This window comes from Rhincodon typus, chromosome 17 (genome assembly GCF_021869965.1).
Source record: "Rhincodon typus isolate 14 chromosome 17, sRhiTyp1.1, whole genome shotgun sequence".
Taxonomy (NCBI): Eukaryota; Metazoa; Chordata; class Chondrichthyes; order Orectolobiformes; family Rhincodontidae; genus Rhincodon; species Rhincodon typus.
The window spans coordinates 20486440-20513127 of record NC_063348.1 but is presented as its reverse complement, the minus strand read 5'-3'; the positions used below and the strand labels follow the sequence as shown (position 1 = coordinate 20513127).

At 38.7% G+C, this 26688-nt stretch overlaps 1 long non-coding RNA gene across 1 annotated transcript in view; it reads right to left on the bottom strand.

Moving 5' to 3' along the window:
* LOC125485240 overlaps positions 1–26487 on the bottom strand; it is a 42069-nt gene extending 15582 nt beyond the window's left edge. The window contains exons 1-3 of the long non-coding RNA XR_007263978.1: positions 26393–26487; positions 9667–9784; positions 4375–5723 (exon numbers count right to left, since the gene is read on the bottom strand). This is a non-coding gene — a long non-coding RNA (uncharacterized LOC125485240). The remainder of the gene's footprint in view (positions 1–4374; positions 5724–9666; positions 9785–26392) is intronic.
* Between the last annotated feature and the right edge of the window lie 201 nt (positions 26488–26688).

Genomic DNA, 26688 nt, shown 5'->3' with positions numbered 1-26688 from the left:
CATTTGGCCCTACAGATCTGCTCCACCATTCACAATGGTCATGGCTGGCCATCCAATTCCATAGTTCTTCCCAATTTTCCCCCATATCCTTTGATTCCTTTAGCTCCAAGTGCTAAATCTAACTCCTCCTTGAAATTATACACTATTTTGTTCTTGACTGCTTACTGTGGAGGAAAATTCCACAGGTGCACCCTCTCTGGGTGAAAAAATTTCAACTCATCTCAGTCCTAAATGGTTTATCTCTATCCAAATAATCATTCAGCTCTCTTGAATTCCTCAAATGAAGCTGTCTCCACTGTAGTGATTGTAAGGACGTCAGTCAGGTTGACTTCATAGAATATATGTTCCCTGATTGGGCTGTTAACCTGGTCCAATCAGGGACCCCTGGCTGACAGAAATAAACAGGAGTGTCAGAGATACTAGCACCCTGAGAGCTGGCTCTGAGGGAGCTGGATCAGTGTCAAGGACTTTCCATGTGTAAGTGAAGGATGGTTTCATGACACAATACCAGCCTCTGTGGAGTTATTTCATCCATCACACTTCCAGGCAGTGCATTCCATACCCTAATTATTCTTCCTGTGAAAAATCTTTTTTTTACATCATATTTGCCTTTCGGTGCAAATCACTTCACTTCTGTGTCATTGGGTTCTTGATCCTTTTAGACCTTCGCCCTATTGACTGCATCCAGGCCGCTCATGATTTTGATAACCTCTGTCAGACCTCCACTCAGCTGCGTTCTCTTCAAGGAGAACAGTTCCAACTTCTTCAATCTATCTTCAGAAATGAACTTTCTCATCACTGGAACCATCCGTGTAAATTGTTTCTGCACTCTCTCCAATGCATTTCCATCCTTCCTATAATGAAGCACCTAGAACTGTCCACAACGCTTAAGCTCAGGTCTAAGCAGTGACTTATACAAGTTTGAACTACATGTCTTCTTTGTGTACTCTATGCCCCTATGAATAAATCCAAGGATACTGTGTGCTCTATTAATTGCTCTCTCAACCTGTCTTCCTACCCTGTGCACATATATGTGTGCGCACCGAAGTTACTCTGCTCCTGTATCTCCTTTAGTATTCTACCCCTAATGTACAGTCAATATATAAAACCCAAATAGTTGGAACTAACCCAAATTCTGCAACTGCAATGACATGCCCCTGGTAAGGCCTTGAGCCTACAAACAGATGAAACAGATCACATTGTACTGCATGCTCCAGAAATGATGAGTGCAGCTCCAACAACACTCAAGAAGCATGACACCATCCAGGTGTAGCCCATATGATTGGCACCACAGAAATCCATTCCTTCCACCACCAATGATCAAAGGGTCACAGAAAATCAGGAGCAGCAGTTATGTGTTGCTGAGCCACCAACCCTGGGGACGCTGGCGTCTTTGTGATACATGATACACGAGCTAAAATATAAGGCAGTATTCAAAACATGTCATAATGACAGTAGTGTTTGACTCAAAAAAGCTATGCCAACTACAGCTTTAATATTATTTAAATTAAGACATGTCCTCAATGCTCCATGTGAGGTTTATTTTTTATCTAGTAACATGAAATCATCACTGCATTTAATATAAACAGATACATCTGTCAGAATCTTATTTTTTGGGAGGCTAAATGTGGTACCGGACCTAAAAATGGGAAGTACCTATGCTCAGGGTGGGTCAGGTTGTCTGACGCATTTACATTCTTTTCAGTTCATTGCATATGTGCAAGCAAAATGCCAAACATTATGACCCAGTGGATAAGAAACTCCAATGACCATTTGGGACTTTCTGGACTCCATTCACTCCTGGAAATATCTGAGAGCAGACAGAATCTCCAATATTCAGGAATGCCTCCCTAGAGATTCTCTTGCAGGGCGTCCAGCAGAGAAAGGGCGTATTGCTCCTGAGAGATGTACAGGTGCCTTTCCTGACTGAATGGAGGTCACTGCCCATGGGCAGCTCAGGAGAATCTGGCTTCAGTATCATGAAAGGATGATCAGCTGCACACTGCTTGGGTTAGTGTCACTATCCACTCAATGATAACTCAAAGTCATAGGGACATAAAGTATTTTACATTTGCCACTGCAGAGGACTGCCACATACAAGATTGGGTGCCAGATATCTCCATCAGATTCCTCAAGCATACAGAATATGTCTCAATGAACTAGACTAACTACTTTCATCATTGTAGTATTAGCTCTCACAGTTAATAGCAAAAAGATGATTGGTTTGATTCTGTGAACTTAGCTTAGTCATCATAACCTTTGGTTTCCTATCGGATGGCTCCAACCCTGAGCAAAGGCCTGTCATGCAGCCATCTCAATATGGTGAGACTCATCCTGCATGACCCATGACTACTAGCCCTTTTCTTCATTCAACAACATGGAAGAAATTTGTGATCTAAGCATTATATTGCATTCTATGCATATGGTACAGAGCTCACTAGGGTCTTTTTATACCTTGTGATACAGCCCTACATTACATCAACAGCATGTATAATAGCTTCTGTCTCCCATTTGTCTTCTTCCACTCCTTAGAATCCAGTAAAAAGCACAGCATACTTTGCCAACTTTACATGTAACACTTGTGTTGAGCCCAACATTGACATCTCAATCAGGCTTGCAGGTCTCAATTAGTGTGGTTGGCTCACTTGGGGAGGCTGAGTGAGATGCACAGTCTGCAGCCCTTTCACTGTTAATAGTGGACAGCAGCAACACCTTGCTAGACTTCTCATGGATGTTATCTCTCATGGGCAAGGTTGACAGAGCAGCCTGCATGTCTCGCATTATGAAATCTGAGGCAAGGGAACACCTTGGTTCAGATCCTAGGCTACTGAAGAAGTGAGCAGCCACCAGTATTTCCAGGAAAATGGCTACCCAACCAGGTACCCACAATGAAGGCTGACTTGCCTGAAAGTTTTTGAGAATTTAATATCATAACTTTCACCTGACACAGGAAAACAGAATAAAGGCTTAAGCCCATCTGCCCTTCTGAACGTCCCAGATGGGCTTACGCTATCCCCCTATAGACAGTCACAAAAAAAAGTTTCCTCATCATTTTTAATGCTGTGCCAGCCTTGTCTTAGTTAAAAGTGGTTTTATCCCCGTCCTTTTTGGTTTGTTTTTGTTTTATTTAATAAAAGACATCAGAGCATTGGTTTCAATTATGAATAAAAGAACCAAGAAACTGTGTTTTGGATTAGTAATAAAGCAGGAAAAGTATCTCAACTCTGGAAGAGGATTGTTTCTCCTTGTTCAATAGACAAATATTTATTCTGCATTTAGGGATCTGCAGAATAAGAAAAGCTTTGAAACAACTTCTGAGGAATCTGCTGCAAAAACGCATTACAATTGTGTTTTCGTTCAGATCAATGCTCCCTATAAACTGAGCAATCAGAGCTCAATCAAACAGCCAAATAAATTACAATGCATATGGGGCTGAAAATTTGTAAAGAAGCTATGCAATGCAAATCAAGTCCACACACATACACACAAAAACAAAACAAAACAAAAAAAGGAGTGAATTTGTTTGTTCAGATTATAATTTTAAACCCATTAACCAGTTCACAAAGCACAACAACAGCATTGTAGCACAAAATGTTACATAAGTAGTACTCAGATACCCATGTTAATAAAATCAGATATTGGATAATATATATACATAAATCCCATACTGTTTCATACTATTTATTAAACCTGACCTCAGAAATCCATTTCTTAAATCAGAACTGTATTTCTTTTACACTTCCCACACCAGCCATTCTCGCACTGTCATTTTTTTTTAATTGAGCAGTGAGGAATTGGATCAGGCTTGTCCAATCTTGTTTTACAATACAATGCTGACAGCCACCAGAGACAGGAGATTCTCAGCCTATCAGTCTGAGTTGAATTCAAGCCCAGGTTCCAGGAATAAAAAGGAAAATCTGTCAATTCAAAACACTGCCTTGACCTTTTAAAAAGAATTAAGCACCATCAACTGAACTATTCACAATTATGTATTCTTCTATTTGGTGCACATTAGTTCGATATTTCAACATCACTGTATTGTGCTAGAAAATAAATTTACAAATCTTTCTCATACCTCAGAAATTTCTCAAAACGTTTCGCACACAATTACTCTCGAATACGATAGGTACGGTTACAAAAGCAAAAACCATAGCAAGGTCCCACATACAGCAACAAATGAACAATTGGAACTGTTTTTGGTGGTATGAACAGAAGGAGGAATACTGCCCAAGACCTCAAGAAAGCTCAATATTCTTCGTCTACAGTGATGTGAGAAGTAAAAATAGTTACTCCCTCAGTTCTGAGTGTATTTTCAAAAGGCTAATTTCTTTCCCATTTCTGTAAGTTCTTTTATTTCTGTATTTCTTTACTTACTGTGGCCAACTGATTTCTCTCTGTTTTTGGCGTGTACTATGCCATGGGCCTACTCCTGTGAGAGTGATCATTTAAGAGTGCCTTGGAACAGAATGGTAAAGCTGAGAATTCAATGACAAGGTAGAAGAGGGTACTGCTTGTATCTTTTCACCCACCAGAGTAGCTGAGGGACTTCTGGAGGTAAAGCAATGAGAGAGTCCATATGACTTTAACCAGCAGACTTCAGGAGCTAAATAATCAGAGTAATGTCACATGCAAAAATGTTAATGATTGCTCAGTGAGTTCTTTGCTCAGTTATCTGTCAGAATCCCATAACATTTATTAATAAATAGTACAAAGGTAAACTTGCGGCATGACCTGGAAGCTTAGCCAAGTGGCATGTGCAGGTCATGAATGATTCACATAGGTGATGTGAACACATATGTAGAAAATGTCAGCAGCTGCAAAAAGTGGACTTCAGGTTTTTTGAAATGCGGGTGACAGGTGGAGTCATTGTGCTGCTTCTGCAAAGCTGAATATGTGAACTGTGCAAAACACATGAATAACATGTTGAAGGACATAGGCACTGTGTAGTTTAGCAGCAGCAGGCCAGAGAGGGAATAGTCACCGGGTAGATAGTTCACAGCTATTAAACAAGCAAGGGAAGAGCCCTTTGAGTCTACCTCACTCACTAACTGGTTTTACACTTTGGATATTAGTGAGGGGAATGGTTCCTCCAGTGAGATGAGGAGGATGGTTCCTTCTTAATGGCCAAGTTCATAACATCATGAATTAGAGAATTTTATATCACCTTGCTTTAAACGTGCCATAAATAGTCAGGTGCCAATAGAGCCACTAATTCCTTCAACACTTTCAGATAAACCTCGGCAGAGGTGAGCGGCAAATTTATTTGACTTCAGAGGGAAGGTGCATATAGTATTGATAGATATTTGTTTCAGATGAATCATCATTTCAAAACTTCATACAACTGCAGATGAAGCAGTGATGACTAGTGCTCTGAAAAAAGCTTTTTTTTCAATATATTGTTCCCAGAGGAAATCGTTTGGATAATGGACCATAATTTGTGAACGAGGAACACAAGTAGAATGTGACAGAACCAGGTATTAACCAGGTCACTTCATTCTCAGGTATATGAAGAAGCAGAGTGTACTGATGCCTTGAGCTTTTTATATGGTTGCATTAATGAGGTACATGGATTCCATTTACTTGAAGGCATCTTGTGGGTTTATTTACAGATAAATTTAATAAAGTAAAAAATGGTCTCTAGACACATCCTTGGCGTAGAATGCCACAATGCAGAGGTACTGTAGCCTGTAGTCACTCTGATGACATCCTGGTTTTTGGCCCACCTGCACATAAAGAAAAAAAAATCTTAAAGCAGTGATACAACATGCCTTCTTTTCTAAAGATAAATCTCATATTCTAAAGGTGAAAGTACATAGGTAGGCTTTGCAGAAATTTTTAATGCAGAACAGTTTCGGCATGGTTGCAATAGACTACACTTGGCACTCAGCTTACTTGCTTTTTGTGTCCTTCGATAGTGCAAACAATGGCCGCATTGCATACTTGCAAGTAGTGCAGTCTCTCTACAATGGTTTCATATATTTGCCACCTTCTAGCAGTGGATTAATGCTGCAACCTTACTTTTTTGCTTACAGATCTTTTTAGAACACTTGGATAGATGTTGAGGCAATTATGAACTTCACCATTTGCACTGATAGCTCAGCCTGTGAAAAATTCCATTAGTTGTGCTTGTTACAATATTTACTGAGAAATTAATTTAATGGTTCTTGTATTTGTTGCCTGCAAAACACGAATTCTAGATGAATAATTCTCAAAGATCTTCTGACACTTTTTCTGTATCTTTTAGGGATCTTTTTGGACCTCTTTAGATAAGAAGTTGATTAGAATTGATTCATGGTTACCCTTATTTCCAATTGCTATCAATATTTTCACAGCTTACTTTTGCAGTTCTGCAAACATAAAACATAACTACATTTTTAAAAAAAAGATTTGAACTTAGAGATCCATAGCCTTCCAGTTCATGCTGGGAGTTTGGTATCTATCGTTCTTCTTTTCTTTTTAGGTGCTTTAGCTATGCAGAACTTTACAATTGCGCTCTCTACTTTTTGTTACATTTTAATTTTGTTTAGTTCACCTCTGGGTGTGCCTTCAGCTAAGAATTTAGATTGGCTTTTCTATTTTTCTTTTTAAAGTTGTTTTTAGCTGATGAAATTTTCCATTAAGTTTGAAAACACTGTAGTTCAATCCAATGCTAGGATCTTAGAAAAATCTAAATATCGGAAATTATGAAGGTGTAAGGAACATATTAGCAGTAGAGGACTGGGAAATCATTCTAAAAGGCAATGACCAAGTATTTAAGGAATTAGTGCGTAGCTAATAACATGCATTCATTCCAATAAGACACAGCAACCCAACAGGGAAAGTAAGCCAACTGTGGCTAATGAATGAAGTTAAATATTGTCTTAAATCAAAGGATGAATCTTATAAAGCCACCCCAGAAAGTTGTAAACCTAAGGATTAGCAGCATTTTAGAAATTGACAAAAAAGAATCAAGAAATTGATAAAGTGAAATTAAAATATAAATGTAAACTAACAAAAAACAAAACAAAATCTATAGGTGTGTAAAAAGGAAGAGATTAATAGAGACAACTGTGAGCCAATTACAGGCAAAGACTGGAGAATTTATAATGGGAAATGGCAGAGAAGCTAATTAATTATTTTCTGTCTGTCTTATTGGGGGAAAATACAAGATATCTTCCAGAAATAATGGGAAACTACGTAAGTAGTAAGAATGATGAACTGAAAGTAATTAACATTAGTAAAAATACAGTACTGGATGAACAAATTGGACAGAAAGTTGACAAATTCCCAGGACCCAGAGTATTATTAAAGTTACTATGGCCTCTTTTCAATCTCCCCAGCTGGTCACAATACAATGTTGAAGTTTGTTTTAGCACATGGCTATACCTTTCTCTGGTTAAAATCCAGTTAACTGTTCCCATTATAATCAATAAGGAGCCATGTGCAAGGCATTCTTCAGTCGAAATAAAACAAGTTTATTACTTGTTAAGCCCAAGAAAATTAATAAACATGTAATGTATGCAGTTTTGTGCAGGCATTTAGGTCCTCACACACGTACAGACAAGAAATTTTCAAGATGCAAGTCTCCAGTATAAAAGGAAGATAGAAGAAAGTACACTATAGAGTCCTTTGGGTGTCCTTGAGATGCACAGGTTTAACTGGAGATGATCATGGGTTTACTTGGTTTCTTGCACACAAGCATTAGAAAATATTGCAGTAAATTTCTAAGTTTTTGTTTTCTTGATATTTCGTTCAAAGAATATTGTCAACTGACTTCTTCTTGAGAGAATTCAGAGAGAAGAAAATCTTCTTCAGCCTGTTTCATTTCTGCAAACTACATTAATCGCCCCTGCCATTTTCCAAAGAACTCCTTGAAGTACAAATTGATTGTTTACTCTCCATCTGCAGGAGTTCTTTTTGTTTTTCCTGGATTGACATTTGTAGACAAGATTCTATTTTCAACACGTGAAGAATCTTATGTTGATGCAAATTAGATAGGCGATGAGAATCTTTTCATGCTTCCTAGTATGAGGTTGACTGGTTTCACTGCCTTCGGAATGTGTGTTGTGTCACTATTCCTTCTTACATTTAGTAACAAATAAACCTACTCTTTTGTTTATTCAAGAAAAGCCTGATTATTTGGCTCATTCTGAAACGCAAATTTAGTCTGGGAGAAAGGTTTCTACAAAGGAGGCGATCTTTTATAAATTTTTAATCATAGTATGACCGTCCAAAAGGCCAGGTGAATAATAAAGAGAGATCAATTCATCTCTTCTCACCTGGGAGGTGACAAGGTAGGTATATCATCTGGAAATTTAATAACTTAGGGATCTGGTCTTCACATTGACAAACCTGATGGAGCCTTTTGTGGTTGTTAATAGCAGAGTAGATAAGGAGGAGCCAATGAATTTGGTGTTCTTGGATTATCAGAAAGATTTTGATAAGGTCCCTCACAGGAGGTTACTAAACAAATCAGAGCATATGGGATAGGGAGTAAGATGTGATAGGGAGATAGTAATTGACATGAACCGAAGATTGTTTTTTTTTTTGTTAACCAGAGTTCAGGATTAAATTGGTCATTCTCAGGTTGGCAGGTTGTGGCTTCTAGGACACAACATGGTTCAATGTTTTGGCCCCATCTATTCACAATCTGTATAAATGATTCAGATGTCGGGGCTAAATGTAATATTTCTGAGTTTGCACATAACACAAACGTAAGTTAGAATGTGAGTTCTGAGGAGGATGCAGTAAGTGGTCAAGAACATGGCAGATTGAATATAAAGTGAATAAATATGCTGTTATCCGATTTGGTCAGAGGAACAGAGAGAACAATATTTCTTAAATGCAGAGACATTTGTAAATGTTGGTGTCCAAAAGAACCAGGCTGTACTTGTTCAGAAGTCACTGAAAACGAACATGCAGCTCTAGCTAGCCAGCAAGAAAGTAAATGATATGTTGGTCTTTATTACAAGAAAATTTGAGTACAAGAGGAACATATCTTGCTTCCATTGAATAAAACCTGTATGGGCCACACATGGAGCATCATATGCAGTCTGGTCCCTTACCTAAAGAGGGAGTGCAACAGGTTTGCCAGACTAATTCTTGGGAGGTAAGAGCTTTCTAAGTTCATTCTTGGGATGTGAGAGTATCTTTGACAAGGTTATAATTAATTGTCCCTACCTAGTTGCCAATTGAGGTGATGGTGATCTGCCTTCTTGAACCCTGGAATCTATTTCAGATTAAATAAGCAGCAATTACTTTGAAAGTCATTCTGTACTTTCACTTGCTCTCTTGCAATTCACCAGAATATGTCTGGCTTGTTTTGGCAAGTGTTGTTCAGTCCACTGTTGAAAAGGTTGAGGAAACTCACATACAATTTTCAATTCAGATAAGAACAGGCCCTTATTGTTGCACTCCACATAGCTGTTGTATAATTTTAAAAAAAAAGAGTATTGGTGAGTGCACTCCTGAATAAAATATACCCAGACCACTAATGAGCACAATTCTTGAAAGGATATCTAGGACATCCTTCAACCTTTTAACTCCCACAGCTGTTCTTTCGCTTTATGCACAGAATTTAACAGCGAGGTCCGTAGCCATTTAAAGCTACATGGTGCATTAATGCAGCTACTGCTGCTTGTATCTACTTCTTCGAGGAGATCTGCTACCATGGTGTGCCAAGCTCACCTGTCTTATGCCATCCTCATATATCCACTGTGGCAAGTCCTCAGTGTGACTCTGCGACATCTGTCATCCAACCACGCCTTCTCCTGCTGCCCACCACTATGTCTTCCAGAAAGGACCTCTGTTGGAACAAAAGCAAAGTGCTACAGATGCTGGACATCTGAAACATAAACAAAAAAATGCTTAACATATTCAACAGGTCAGGCAGCATCTGTGGAAAGAAACAACCTTAACATTTCAGGGTGAGGTGATCTTTCATCAGAACCATTGAGTGTTAATTGACTAGAATTGAGACATTCACCATTCACAGAGATGGAAGCCCCACCTCAGAGAGCTATTGGCTAACTTTGAAGTACTGCTGGGATTGGTGACCACTGCTGGGACTACAAGCAGTCTAAGTGCTGGAGCTCAGAGCACCTGGTGTGTCTTTAGTCTCGTGGTGGGGAGAGAATGTCTGAGGGATGGGGGAAAAGGAAGCTGGGAGAATTGCTAACATAATCAAGCAGTGAGAGAGCACCTCAGGATAGAGGAAAGACCTCTTGTGGGAAGAGGGTAATTATCTGGAAATGGGGCCAGTAAAGTTGGGCTATCCCTAACCTCTTCGACCAAGGCATGTGCAGGGTGACCAGCTACTCCTCCACATAAACCTGAACTCCTCCTATTACCCTATACTGAGATGAGGGTGGAAAATGGTCCTTAGGGTGCCATTGATTGGTCAATAAAGGGTTTCAATTGATGTGAAAGTGGGCAGACCTCCCTAGCATCCCATTAAAGCACAGATGTGGGAGAGGTAGGTGGTTGGTACAAAGTAATTTATGGGACTCCTCCCCTTCAAACACATCAGCAGTGGCCTGAAATGTTCTGCCCTATGATTTTTATCCAGAACCCTTGTTGGAAAACTGAAAAGTAGTTTTGGGGCCTATCTTTTCAGGAGCTACATCTTTTAAATTGTGACAAACAACTTTTAACATTTGAGCAGGCAACTTTTCCCTTTGGCAGTGAAACCAATTTGGAATTTGCATATACAATGGTGACCAGACCTCACCCCAAAAAATCCAGAGGCTCAATACGTTTTGAGGGGTTCTCATTATTGCTGGTGTCAAAATTACAGCATCAGGAACTGAGGACCGTATCACTTCCTTCCCCATAAAGAAACACTAAAACTGAAATTTATTATTAATCTACATATAGAAGAATAACAATGCTAAAATATATCTAGCTGTTTTTGAGGCTGTCAATTACAGCAGATAGACAAATTTAGGTTGAAATATGAGCTCAAATCACTGGGGAGAAATTCTGAAAAATGACAATCCTGTCACATTTAATAGCCAATTACAGGGAGGAATTCTTCAATTCTTGGGGGGTTAATGGTAGGCTGTCAGCAGTGATAACTGCAGATGGATGATCATTTCTTTCCTTTATAGTAAGATTTCTCTTTACAAAGCTTCAGAACAAAAGCCTCTTGACTAAAGGCCAAAGACAACAGAAGTAAATGTATGCTAGAATTTAGTTTTGAATCTTTCAAGAGATAGATTACCTTTGTAATTAAATGTGAAAAAAAAACCATAAAATGTAAAATACTTAAATATGCTGCATGCCTTGGAACAAACATTAATGCTTTAATTCTGCTTTCTGGAGTGTGTTCAAGTGGTTTATTAAAATTTTCTTACATCGTTGTTTTATTCAAATTGCTGCTCTGTGATCATGCATGTGGGTGGATTGAATATATTTTATATTAAAGTGAAGCTCAGGTTATGAACTAACAGACAAGGTTACAGACATAGGACAGGTCAATGAACCCTAGTCAGTTCAAGGAAACGCATGCTGCAGTAATTATAAACATTTCTAAATGTCCATGATTCATATCAAAATATTAAAAATACTTTCCAAGAGTTTTTTATAGAATAGATTCTGAGATTGTTCACTTCTTAAATGTCATAATGTTATAAAAATAATAATCAGAAATTGTTTTGCTTCTTTTACATGAGCAATATTCCTAGATAATTCATAGATGAGTCTGGGAAATTGAAATAAATGGCAAGCTATAAAAAAAAATTAGAAGAGTTCATTGAAGGATACAGGTAAGGAAATAGATTTTGAAGATTTAAGATGGTTTTGAAAGTGTAGGTAATGAACATTAGATCAGGAGCTCTGGATGAGATTCCAAAAATCAGGACCACAACTGAAGGCTTTGCTGCCAGATGTTGGGGAAAGAAAAGGAATGCAGAAAGAGAATTGGACAAGAGGAGTAAACTATTCAGGAAGGAATACAATGCTGGAGGAGTCCAGCAGAGTTAGGGCATTCAGGGTTTTATAGAAACCACAATAATTTAAATGTAATAAATGAGGGAGATTGGAGGCCAGTGAAGGTCAGGAAGATACAGATGGTAGTTGAATAATTAAATGTGATTGAATTTCATGTTCAGTTCAAGGGAAAGAGAGTGGCTCCAAGACATTTTCTAAATTTAAATAATGGAAATTATGAGGGCATGAAAGCAGGGTAGGCTAAAGTGAATTGGCAAAATTGGTTAAAGGCGTAAGTCAATAATGAAGATATTTTAGGAGGTATTTCAGAATAGACAGAACAGATAAACCCAGGCTAACAAAAAAGTCCAATGGTTGGAATTAGTCATCCGTCCTAGTTAACTAAAAATCTTAAATATTGTACTCAGCTTAAAGAGGAACAGCACATAATGTGGAAAGATAGCTAACAAATCAGAGGTTTCGGCAGGATACAAAGAATATAAAAGAATAATGAATAAATTAATAAGGAGAGAAAATTAGAGTACCTTGGAAAGCTAGTCAAAAAATACACAACAGATAGTGTGACTTAGCATAAAAATTTAAAAAGAGAAGAAGTCAACAAAGTGAGCATTCGTCCTATAGAGTGTGAATCTGGAGAATTTATAATGGAAAATAAAAAGATGGCAAGTGAATTGAACAGGTATATTGCATCAATGTTAACTATATAGAGCATAAGTAACATCCCAGAGGCAGATATAAATATAAATGTAAATGCAAAGGAGAGAGAAACTCAGGAAAATTACAATTGCCAGAGAAGTGGTAGAAGAGAAGTTGTTGAAACTGTGGGCTAACAAGTATTTGGGTTCTGACGGACATCATGCCAGATCTTAAAAGATGTGGCAAGCGAGATAGTTGATGCAATAGTGGACAAATTAGATCAAAAGATAGCAAATGTAACCCTTATATTCAAAAATGAAGGAATATGAAAAGCAGGAAACTACTGGCCAGTTGGCTAACAATATTAAAAGCTACTATTTAATAAGTTATGGCAAGACATTTAGATGATTTCAAACATAATAAGACAGAGTCAGCATGGTTTTGTGAAAGGGAAATCATATTTAACCAATCTATTAGAGTTCTTTGAGGATGTAACATGTGCTGTGGATATTGGAGAACTAGTGGATATACTTTATTTAGATTTCTAGCAGGCACATGATAAAGTGCCACATCAAAGTGCGGCAAAGTAAACTTCAGAACTTTAATAACTGTTCGTGGATTGAAGGAATCAGCAATAACTCTTTCCGGAATAAATTGTTTCCTGAGGTGAAAGGGTCAAGGAGAAACCGTTATAAAGAAACTGAAAGCAGCATGCTAATTTACCATCCCTGGGAAGAAGGAATCAAAGCAACATAAATGAGCTGTTTCCTGGGAAAGAGGAGATAACATTGCTTGATAAATTGTTCATGAAAAATGGGCAATTAACACTGCCTGTAGAAGGAATGTTCTGAAGTAAAGGGGTTAATTGCAGGACAGTTTGTTTCAAACAGACAGCTAACACTGAATGTAATGAGGAACAGCGGAGCTACTTCTGATAAGAAGATAAACTACAGACTTGAGGACTCCAGAAGTGTAATCAATTTTGGGGAATGAAAAAATCTGAAGGATCATCAATAATGTCAAACCACAAACTTGACAAACTGTAAAAGAATCAAATACGAGAACTTTCCCTTGAGTGAACTTCAAAGAACAACACTGCACAAGAATCAAATCTTGGTCACATCCAGAGAAAGGCACCGTTGATTGGAATTGTAGCTAAATTCCACCATTAATTGGAGTTGTGAGGCTTAACTTGCTTGAGAGGACTTATTTTGGTTGCTATGTGCAATAAAGACTAAAAAGTTGTTTCAGTATTTGATTGTGGGATTTCTTAATAAATAGCCAAATTAAAAGTAACTTGCATTGATTGAGACACAACAAAAGATGATTGCAGAAAAATAAAAGCCTCTATAGGGAGTAGCATTTTTATGCATTCATCATTGAAGAGAATTAAAAGTCAACCTCATTGCTGTCGGTCTGGAGTCACATGTAGGCCAGATCAGGGAAAGATAGCAAATTTCCATCCCTAAAATACATTAGTCAACTAAATTTTTTATGACAGTTGGCTGTAGTTATATGGTCACCATTAGTCCAGCTTTTCACTGAATTTAAAACTTACCATGTGCCATGATGAGATTTGGACCTGTGTCCACATAACTTTGCCCTTGGGGGTCTAGCATACTAAGCTAGTGACATTACTACTATACCACTTTTTGCCCAAATCCTGGTAATAGAAAATAAAGAGATAGCAGATGAATTAACTGATAATTTGCATCAATTTGCATTATAAAAGGTGTAGATTAGTTGGCTTATAGGAAACTGAGAAACATAGAAACATAGAAGATAGGAGCACAAGATAGGCCATTCAGCCCTTCTTCATGATCATGGCTGATCATCCAATTCCGTAGCCTAATCCTGCTTTCTCCCCTTAACCTTTGATCCCATTGGCCCCAAGTACTATATCGAGCTACCTCTTGAATACATTCAATGTTTTGGCATCAACTACTTTCTGTGATAATGAATTCCACAGGCTCCCCACTCTTTGGGTGGAGAAATGTCTCCTCATCTCCGTCCTAAATGGTCTACACGAATCTTTAGACTGTGACCCCTGGTTCTGGACACACCCACCATCAGGAACATCCTTCCTGCATCTACCATGTCTAGTCCTGTTAGAATTTTATAAGTCTCTAGAGATCCCCCTCAATCGTCTGAACTCTAGCAAAAACAATCCTAACCTAATCAATCTCTCCTCATACATCAAAGAAACACTTTTCTTCCTCAAGGTTGGCAAGATGTAATAAATACAGTGTGGAGCTAGAGGAACACAGCAGGTCTGTTCCTCCAATGTTCCTCCAGCTCCAAACTGTATTGTCTCTGACTCCAGCATTCGCAGTTCTTTCTATTTCTAAGATGTAACAAATGTTGCTCCACCAGGATCAGTGCCAGGAATTTAATAGCTCAGCATAGAGGATGGTTACAAGTTTGCTCAGAGATAGATAGAAAAGTAGGTTCTGAAGAGAATTTAAATAGACCATATAAAGATGTAGATAGATTAAGTTAGTGGACAAAGATGTGGTAAGTGGATTTGAATGTGGAAAAATGCAAATTTGTCCAATTTGACAGGAAGAATGAAAAATAAGATACTGTAGAGTTTTGAAGCGCAAAAGCACCTGTGTGTCTTTGTGAGTGAATCACAAAAGGTTAGAATAGCAGGTAAAGCAAATAATTAGGAAAGCTAATTGTATTCTACTGTTTGTGAGAGGAATTGATTAGAAAAGTGGGGAGGTTAAGCTTTGGTTATACAGGGCGAATACATCTGCCATGTTGCGTATAGTGCTGGTCACCTTAGTTAAGATAGGTTATGAATGCATTGCAGCTCACAGAAGGTTTACCATGCTAATACCTTGAATAGGTTGTTCTGAGGAGAGACTGGACAGGCTAGGCTTGTATTTGCTGGAGTTCAGTAGTGTAAGAGATGTCCTGATTTTAACAAAACATCTTGCGAGGTTTTGATAGGGTAGCTTTGAAGAGGAAGTTTCCTGTTAAGGGAGAATCTAAAATGATTGGTCATTGTTTAAAAATAAGGGGATACCTAATTAAAACTCAAATGAGGCAAAATACTTACTCTCAGAGGGTCATGAATCTTTGAAACCCTTTTCCAAGAAAAGATGGTGGAAGCAGAGTCCTTGAATAATTCTAGGGGAAAGGTAGATAGATTCATGGTGGGAAAGGATTTTAGATGTTCTCAGAGTTAGACAGGAATGTGGTTTTGAGGTTATAATCTGATAAGCAGTACTCTTATTAAATGGCAGAGCAGGTACAAGGGAGAGAATGGCCTACTCCTGCTCCTTGTTCACATGTTCATATGAAGATGTAGAATGGGACAGAATAATGAACAGTGAAAATTAATCCTTTTTGATGAGGGGGAAAGTCATACTGTTAGGTACCTTTCTCCAGGATATTCAAAATGGATTGGATCGAGTTACTGAAAGAAAAGATGTCTGCAGAAGGTTTGGACTTTATATAGTAAATAACTGCTGCTTATTTCATGTTTCCTTCAGTCTATGATCCTTAGAATTCATTATGACTACCATTATTATTCAATTTTGATCAACCTATCTTCTTTGGCCTTATATTTCAAAGGTTGCAGGAGTCATTACAACTATGGTATGAAGTAAGGCTAGAGTAGCACTGCATTTTTACCTCTGCAAAGGCTCAATTTCTGTCACATGATGTCACAGCAGCACTGACACCAGCCAGATTAAGCCAGTCGCATGGAGTGAACTCATTTACTGATATAGAAAAGTAGCAAGGAGTGAGCATATTTCAGTTACATTTTTACCATTAATGGCACCAAGATGCTGAAAGAAAATCACAAAATATCCAGTAAGTAATCATGATTTTCTTTTCCTCTCTGAAATGTGATAGTTTTCTCAGCTGAAAAACATGTTTTTGAGAGTCTTGTTTTAATTTATTAACAGCAATCAGACCTCCTAATCACCAGAGGACATTGCGTCATTATGTCCAAAACAGCAGATAAAGAACAGTTCTCAGAATAAGGTCATGACTGATCATTAGTAAACTCAACTTTCCTACAAAGTCTGCATATCCTTTGACTCCCTACTGATTAACAATCTGTCTAGCTCAGCCTTAACCAGATTGATGATGGAACATTGACAACCCTCTGGGGTAGAGAATTCCATTGATTTACAACCATTTAAAATGAAGAAATTTCCCTTCATCTCAATCCAAAATTATTGGCACCTTATCCTGAGACAATACCCCATGTTTAGATGACTTAGCTAGGTGGTACGATGACCCAGAATTTAGTTAAGTCATGGAAACTCTATAGGTTATAGCATTAAGGAGTGTGTGAGACCAAATCCACCAAGGCTGAACTGTAACAGTTTGTAATGTCATGGAAGGAAGTCATGTACATTCGTGTCCCTGAGAATCAATGAGAATACTCCTGGACAGAAGCTCATGCAAAAGTGAGTCTGACAGTCATAAATAAATTTGGGAAGGCAATGGCCTTGTGGTATTATCGCTGGTCTGTTAATCCAGAGACGCAGATAAAGTTCTGGGGACAAGAGTTCGAATCCCGCCATGACAGATGGTGGAATTTGAATTCAATAAATATCTGGAATTAAGAATCTAATGATGACCACGAATCCATTGTCAATTGTCGGGAAAACCCATCTGGTTCACTAATGCCCTTTAAGGAAGGAAACTGCCATCCTTACCTGGTCTGGCCTACATGTGACTCCAGACCCACAGCAATGTGGTTGACTTTTAACTGCCCTCTAGGCAATTAGGAATGGGCAATAAATGCTGCCTAGCCAGCGATGCCCTCATCCCATGAATGAGTAAAGAAAAAAATTAGCATAAGATTAGGGTATTTTGTAGCTAGCAGGTTTCAAGAAATATTGAAACGATGTCAACCTAACAATGCAATAATATATAGACCTTTAAAAATGGTGAATAGGAGTGAATGTAAGTTTTCTGCCCCATTCCCAGTGAATTTTCACTGGAGTGGGAAAAAGATATGGGTGGTGGGGCCACATTCTGTACCCTCGACTTAGACAGCTCCATTATTGGGATAGAAACCTCCTAGCTCCAACACCCCTCCAATTTTCATGGAGTCAGTTTAGTTTATCAATATGGTTCATGGTCCCTTGGTGGAGTCATGATCCAGTTTCTGGATTCTGAAAGCTTGGTGAAAATTAATTTGAGTGTGTCTTACTCTTGTAATGCAGCACCCATCTATGTCCAGTCATTCTTTCCACCAACCACCAGCCCCCCATTACCCTCTATAGGAAACTTGACAATTAATATTCAATCATTCCCCTACCCATCCCCATGTCCACTTACAGCAAATGCACCCCCCCACCCTGCTCACTCATGGTATATTCATGATATTGATCTAGTATAGTCTGTGTATATATGGAATGGACCATATAGTAACAATACAATTTGTGAAATTCCTTTTAAAAAATCAAAATTTTGTTTTTAATAAAGAACTACTGTTGTTACAACCATATAAACATGTCAATCAACTAGACCTTTAAAGTATTAGGCACAGAGACTGTAAGGACTGGATGCACCTGTATAAATAAACATACAGCCAATAACAAAATAGATCTAAAGGAAGAGATTAAATTTCGAAAATTGTCATTGATACAATGTTTTCTCTTCTTTGTACCTGTTTGAACAAAGAAAAACTTTTTAGGAGCATGGATTGTCAACATAGCATGCATTATGAGGCTTGGCTAACAATCCAGACTTTCATAAAAGCTTTCATCTTGTTGAAAGCAATTTTGTTCTTAAGAAAATTTTGTCTGGATGACTGGAAAGACACCATAAGGGTGAGTGGGGTGCTTGAGTGTGCATAGAGGATATGAGGGGACATGGGGAGTAGATGGATGAGTGAGATGGTATGAGATATGAGGTCCAGAGGCCTAACATTTCACAAAATAGGTTGGACAAAGTTTGAAAGAACTGAGGAAAGTATTTTAAACAACCTGTTTTGACATTTGGTGATCCCCATGGCCACCTCTTATCTGGTGACTGGCCTAACCCCATCTTGTATCAGCTCCTCATCTCTCAAAATGAAAATTGTACTATTCAGTACACTGTTTCTCAAGGTGGGTACATTGATGTGGGGCATTTTCTACCTTAGAGGCAAAAATCCTTCTGAATCCCTCAGTGCCTATCAAGTCTCTTCAGATTTTTCCAGCTTTCAATGAGTATAGTCCCAAATTACTCATCATAGGACAACAGTCTCATCCCAATTTAGTGAAATTTCACTGTACTGCCTCAACTGAAATTGTGTCATTTTCAAATATACAGACTCAAAACTGTGCAGAATACCCCTGGTAAAGTCTCACCAATGTCCTATACAACTGCACTAAGGCTTCTATATTAGAACAAGGAACAAGGAACAAGGAACAAAGAACAAAAAAAAACAAAGAGCAGTACAGCACAGGAACAGGCCTCTTGGCCCACCAAGAAAATTCTTGAACTCTACTCCCTGTGCAATAAAGTTCAACATGTCATTTGCCTTCCTAATGCTTTCTGTACCTACATATGAACGTTCCATGTTCCTTCCACAAATGCATAAACACTTAGAAGTTTCATGTCTTTATACATTTTCTACTTTGTTATTCTTAGTTCCAAAGTGAGTATCTTCACACTTGTCCACATTACAAATGATCTGCCATCTTGTTGCCCACTGTCTTAACTCAGTTTCTCTCTTTGTAGCCTCTTTGTATCCTCTTCATAAATTTTGTTCCCACCCAGCTTAGTATTGTCAGCAAACATAAGTGGATTACTTGTGGAATTTTCATCTAAGTCATTGTTATAGATTGTAACTAGTTGAGATTCTAGCACTGATCCTTACACCCTGCCAACCGCAAAATGCTCTCTTTACTCCTACTCTTTCCTTCTGTCTAATACACAGTCCATACTTATGCATTAACCCCAACTCCGTTAATGCTTATCTTGCATTTTGTATTTTTATTGCCACCTTATTGAACACTTTTTACTAATCGAAGTATACATTCATTCCTTGTAATCTGCTGATTCACTAACTGTGGATCTATGTATTTGCGAGGTTGGCCCTCAAACTTTTTTTTTCTCAAATAATCATCCACTTTGACCACAAGGTCCTTCACAGTGCATAGAAGAATTACATAGGTGGGTTATCCAGGTTGTTTTGATATCCACAGTAAGTTCATGCCCCTATCTCCCAGAGATAATGATGATTCAGTATACTACATCTACTAGATCTCTTTAATGTACCCTTTATCTTCAAAATGTTTTAATATTTTTTTCAAACATGATTTCCTTTTAATAAAGTCAACTTAACTTTTTCTAATCATTCTTTGTTTTATAAATATGTTTTTAATCATTCCTTAATACAGGGTTCAGATATACTATGAACACTGATATCTGACTCATTGGCCTGTAGTTCCTTGTTTCCTGCAATAGGTTTAGTGTTAGCAGAGTCACATTTAGTTATTTTCCAGCTACTAAGACCATTCTAGGTAATTTTGGAAAATCATAAACAGCACATCTGCTACTTCTGCGGTTACCTCTTTGGAAACTGTGGAGGTAAACCATTCGGGCCTGGCATTGTTAGATTTATTTAATACTTTTTCTCTGCTGATATTAACTACCTTATGTTCCTTACTCTTTTCTCATTTCTGGATTGTTCTTTACTTCTGGTAATTAATGTCTTCAACTGTGAAGACAATGCAAAATATTTGTTTAGTCTCTGTGCCATTTTCTCATTCCTGATGATAATTTATTTTGTCTCTGCATCTAAGGAACAAACAGTTACTTCAACTACTTTCTGTCATTAATTGTACTCGCTAAACCCTTGCAATCTGTTTTAATGTTCCTGGCCAATTTGCACTCATATTCAATTTTTCCACTCTTTTTTCAACTTTATGATGGTTCTTTACAGATTTCTAAAACACTTCCAATTCCCAGACTTACTGATATTCATTGCCACATTATCAGCTTCTTTATTTAATCTAATACCATCCTTAACTTGCACACTAAGCCATAGAGTGATCCTTCTTGCTGAGATTTTACTGTTTGATGGAAAATATTTTTATTGATCTTAAATGTTTCCCGCTTCATTTATCATCATACCTTTTACTCAATCAACTTTGGCCAGCTTTTCCATCATACTGATATAATCTTTAAGGGCCAAGTACTTGTTGGGGACAAGTTGCTTTCACACTTAATATAGAATTCAGTTGTATATTATAACCTCTCAAACCCAGAAATCTAGATCAAGCCATTTCTGGATTTCAGAACTTCTGGATTTAGGATCATGTTAAATTTGAATCAGATATAAACATGCAACAGGTACATAAAACAGTGGTAAAGTATTGTAAAACAGTACTAAACTGTCTGCTTTATCCATCCAAAATATGATGAATATTGTAAATATGTTATAAACCAGTTAATAGAGTTGGATGGAAGAGGATGCAGTGCCTGCAAAGTATGTTACAAAACTTGAACTTACCTTGTTTCAGACTCCTTTTCCTGGTAGACCATAAGTTTTGGTGCATGGTAAGAGCAGCAGCATGATAGGTCATGTGCGCTGTCTGCCATTTTCCAGCCATCTGGGTCATCAAGATCACACCTGCAGGATTATGGAAACTACAGCCCAGAACTGGCATGGCAGCCAGACCATGAGACAGCTGTAAAAGGTCAGTCACATGATAAGTTAGGGGCTCAAGTTGTTAGGATTACGGCTCAGGAAAAGCCCTGGGAAAGGCTCTTGTGGCTTGGAGATGGTGTCCCTGCTTCTGAGCTGGGAGACATGGATTCAACTCCCTCCTGTGCCAGAGGTGTGTCATAACATGTCTCAACAGGCTGATTAGAAAAATATCAAGGAAAATCCCTGGGAACTACCCAGAGCAGTGGATAGCTTTGATATAAGCCTGGGAGTCATTGATAATTAATTGTGGCTGAAGAAGAGAGTGGAGGTGAAGGAAACACACAAGCAACAATTCCTTGGTGCAGAAAAGAAAGATTGGAGGTTAGTGAAACTCAAGGACAGTGGAAGTTTAGTGAAGTCTGTGGAAAATCTGTAATTGTACCCATGGCTTGGTGCTAGAGTGCAGTCTCAAGAATTCAGGGGACAACATTCCCAGGAAAACAAAGAGAACTACCAAAATATGAGCAATCATTGAGGCAGCCAGTGATGGAATGGCTTTTGAGGGAGATCCAAAACTAGGTTTCAAAAATGAATAATTGGAAATCCTTGTAAGGGAGATAAATGTTAAATAGTATTTGGTGGTCCACAGTGTAACTGTTGTCCAGGATAGCTGAGAAATCTTTGGAATCTGTCTTGACCATATTTGTTATTCGAAGGGCTTTGTGGGGTGTTCAACTGAGTTTATCTGTTTTTGGATAGGCATTCATTCAGGCAAGTGGCGAGTATTCCATTGAACTCCTGACATGTGCTTTGTAGATGGTGAACAGTCTTTGAGGAGTCAGGAAGTGAGTTTCTTACTGCAGTATTCCTAGCCTCTGATCTGCTCTTGTAACCATTGTATTTATATGGCTAGTCTAATCGTTGTGAAGATGTTATTGAAGTTGGCTCTCACAGAATTCTCTAAGCTCTCAAGGAAACCATTATCTGACTAACAGTAAAAAGGCATTCTTAGCTAATATTCACGAACAAAAATTTGATGGAGAAAGGTGTTCCTGACTGAAGAACAGCAGAGAACACAAGAACACAAGAACTAGGAGCAGGAGTAGGCCGTCTGGCCCTTTGATCCTGCTCCGCCATTCAATAAGATTATGGCTGATCCTTTCGTGGACTCAGATCCACTTACCCGCGTTCTCACCATATCCCTTAATTCCTTTATTGTTCAAAAAAAATCTGCCTTTTTTATAAAAGCGTTTACTGAAGTAGTGTCAACTACTTCACTGGGCAAGGAATTCCACAGATTAACAACGCTCTGGGTGAAGAAATTCCTTCTCAGTTCAGTCCTAAATCTGCTCCCTCTAATCTTGAGGCTATGCCCTCTTGTCCTAGCTTCACCTGCCAGTGGAAACATCCTCTCTACTTCTATCTTATCTATTCCCTTCATAATTTTATATGTTTCTATAAGATCCCCCCTCAATCTTCTGAATTCCAATGAATATAATCACAATCTACTCAGTCTCTCCTCATAAGCCAACCCCCTCAACTCCGGAATCAACCTAGTGAACCTCCTTTACACCCCCTCCAGTGCCAGTACATCCTTTCCTCAAGTAAGGAGACCAAAACTGCACACAGTACTCCAGGTGTGGCTTCACCAGCAGCTTTTACAGCTGCAACATAACCTCTCTGCTTTTTATTTCAATCCCTTCAGCAATGAAGGACAAAATTCCATTTGCCTTCCTAATTACTTGTTGTACCTGCAGACCTACCTTCTGTGATTCATGCACAAGGACATCCAGGTCCCTCTGCATAGCAGCATGCTGCAACTTTTTACCATTAAAGAAGGCTCTGAACGTTCTGGAAGATGTATCCTGGCTGTAATTTTGAGAGACTGTTTCATGTTTTTTTTATTAATTTGATTCTATAAATGGATCTTGTTAGCGGACCATTAGAATTTTGTTTTATTTGGGAATAGTTAGTGGTTAAGAGGGAATTGTTTTGTTTGTTAGTAGTTGTGCTAATTTGTTCACTGTTAGTTACACAAATAAATTGTTACTTGTTGATTATAGAGTGACTGTGAGGAGTTCTTTTCATTTTACCTCCCCTTTATAACAGAGTGGGGGTTGTGAAAGGCAGGTTATACCACTTTCCACACTTCCTTTAACAGATTAGGAGGTGAGGCAAGCTTCTCTAGGTGTTTCAGTTTTAGTTATTCAGAGGGGAGTTGACCTCTGCTTTATAACAGTTCAATTTCTGGTCAATGGTAATCCTTGGGTATTTGATAGTGGGGAATTCAGTGATGATAATGCCACTGAATGTGAAGTTGTTGCTTGACTAGTAAATGTATGTTTCAACACATGCTAAACATTGACTGAACTTCTTTTTAATTACTCTATTTTATTTTGTGATGTGAGTTCCTCTGAAAAGTATGGTAAGCAAGGCATCTGCTTCTCCTGGCCTCAGTCATATGCACAGGATCTAAAATTTTTTCTTGTGTCTGATAAAAGATGATGGCTGAGATATTCCAATGGCCAGTGCCCTTGGAGTAGAGTAAATTGGAGTTGGGTACTGGGACCAAGAGGAATTCCTGATGTAACTGACTGTGGTAACCGATCAGAACTTTTCTTTCAAAAGGGGCATTTTCCCTGTTTCCGAAATCCTCCAAGTGTCTATTAAGCTCAAGTGAATTTGAACCCTTTGAATTCTTTTAATAACCCAAATATGCTAGAGGATTTTAAAACATTATTATCCAACTAACCCACCTCCCCACTGCCTCCATTCAACACTGACACCCACCCTCTCAACTATACATCCACCATATCTTACACCCCCAGATTGCAGACAGCTGCACCCTTCACCAGAAACTTCCCCTGTCCTGCCAACCCGTCCTGATTCCACAACCAAGGCCTAATCTGACTGTGCCAGATCAGGCATCCTCTCCTTCCTGGCCTGACTTCCTCAGACCTGAACACTAATAACCACCATGCCCCATCAATTGTCCTCTCCTCCCCCAAACCCATTTAACCATGGGAAGGGTGGTCTTACAAGCTAGTGGTAGTATGCCTACATCTGGGCCAGAAGCTGCAAGTTCAAACCCCAATTCCCCTATCTAGCCTATCAAAGCAAGTTGTTTAAAAATAACACATGGACTCTGGTGCTGCAGTGGTCATGTTTCTACCTCTGAGCCAAGTCCAGAGTTGTATCATAACATATCTGAACAGGTTGATTTAAAAAGATCTACAACTACTGTAGGTGTGTTTGTAAACTACTTTAACCAACATTTTATAATCCTTGCCTTTCCTAAGCAGAGAAAACACTTGTGCACACAAAATAGACTCCTGTGTTGAAACTGAAACATCTGGTACATTTTATCTCTAGATTGTTCTAATCCCCAAATTATGTTATCAAGAGGAGAGAGAACAACTATTATTTATCTCAACAGCATGGCAATGCAAACAGTTAATCACCTAACTGTAATGACCTCAATCTCACAGCTTCAGAACCATTCCACTACACAAGTGCTGCATTGCATTTGCTTTTCTAATTAAAACAATTAGGCTGGCTTAGTGAATGAGTTCACAACTCCTGTTTGCATTGTTCAAGAGGAAATCAACAGCTTCTTGAGTCACAGCAGATTGGAAGCCTGCATCTCACCTCCACACCCCAGTGATCAACACTTAGTAATTCTACCCAATGTTAAATCTAGTTGCCCATTTACAGGCTGTCCTGCCTGCACTAAAAGTAGTGAGCTGCCATCTCCTTTACCCACTCTGTGGCAGCCCTGTTTGGCTATGCAGTTATAAATTTGTTTGCTTAGAACTGGCTTACCCTACAAAATGTGCTGACAGGCCTCTTTTTGCATTTATAGTATTTCTGGTTTTGTCACATTGTTTAATTGTTCACTGAACAAGCTTGTGGAAAATTTAATTGTCCCCCCTGCGCTAAAAGAGATGGACTTGGTTTGGTTGGGATGGGTATACAGCTGTGAAAAATCTCCAATCCCAAAGGCAGACTCCACCCCAGCCCACCCCAATGTCATTGGAGGTGAGACAGAGTGGGAAGCTTTATGCCCAGGCAGGTGGGTTGCTTAATTAGATATTACAATGAGGCTGCATGTCTAAGATTTAATCTGTTTGAACTTCCACCTTGGCTGGCCAGGTTCGCTGGGACCTGGGAAACACAGCAGCTTAAAGAGGCAAAGTCATCTGGATCCAAGAGTTAAGTGTTCTTTCATTTTATTCACTGGATCCAGTGAAGCTACATCCTCCCCTCTCAATAATTCTATATAATCGACCTCTGCCAGATTCTAATTGACACATTTCTACAATCCCACCCCCCTAGACCATCCCTTCAATTTCTCTCCACCTTCTGATCCCCAGTACATCTCATGCACTTGTCTTCCAGCCTTCTGACCTCTCCGGCCTTCCCCAGAAGAGTTTGATTCTGACATTTAATTTTTCTAACCACTAAATGAGGGCCTCAACTCTATTCACCCTCCACCCCACAATTTGAGTTTCCAATCTCAAACATGTCACTGCCCTACCAATGAACAGCCATCACACCCCATCCATTTGACAATGATGTCTCAAACTTTCTCATCGATCCAAAGCTCCTGGTATCTTCAACCCACCCCCTCAATGTTTCCGAACTGCTAATGTGCCCCCTTAACCTCCCCAGTGTTTCTGATTCTCCAATATCTCCATTCCCTAATGTTTTTCTAGGCCCCTGATTTGCATTGGAGACTCTACCAGTGTGTACAATTCTGAACAATCCACAGTTGCCAGTATAAATCCTATTTTTATCCTCTTTGCTCCCTGGCTGTGATGTGATGCTAAAGGACTTTCTGCAAGCCAGCCAACTAGTTTCTCAATCTGGCTGGCCGTCACTGGAAAATAAAGGTGTAAAATATTCATCAGATCCTGTGGTTAAATTTGCCACATCTCCAAAAATAACTGTTCTTCTGGGTTTCCTGATCACAAAAAAAGCACTCTACTTTCTCCTACCCCTCGAGTTAATATTGGGGTTAACATTCATCACGGTCCACATAGGGCCGAAAGCATATACTGCAGTTGCTGAAAATCTGAAATGAAATCCACTGGGAAGCACTCAGCAAGTGGATGCTGAAAAACAGAATTAACATCATGTGCTTTGATCACAATTGGGTGGATGACATGCAAGTTCACTATGACAGACCACCTCCCACCGTTCAGTCACACTCACCTCAAAGACACAACAAACCAGAATGAAATCTCCCCATTTATGCAATAGGCATTCACCTGTGATTTTAAGGCAAAGATCTCATTTGAAGAGTGGCTGGCAATAATGAGCTACTTAAATTGCACTATTGTTCAGTTCACGGTATTACCTGAACCAGTCCACGTAATTGCTTTCAAACTACTCTCAGCTGTCCAATACTCTGTATGTGTGTCACAAGTGCAATGTTTTAAGTTGATGTATAATAACTTGGGGTAATGTAATAGATGAGAATTGAAAAGATTAGTCAGAGATAGCAGAAA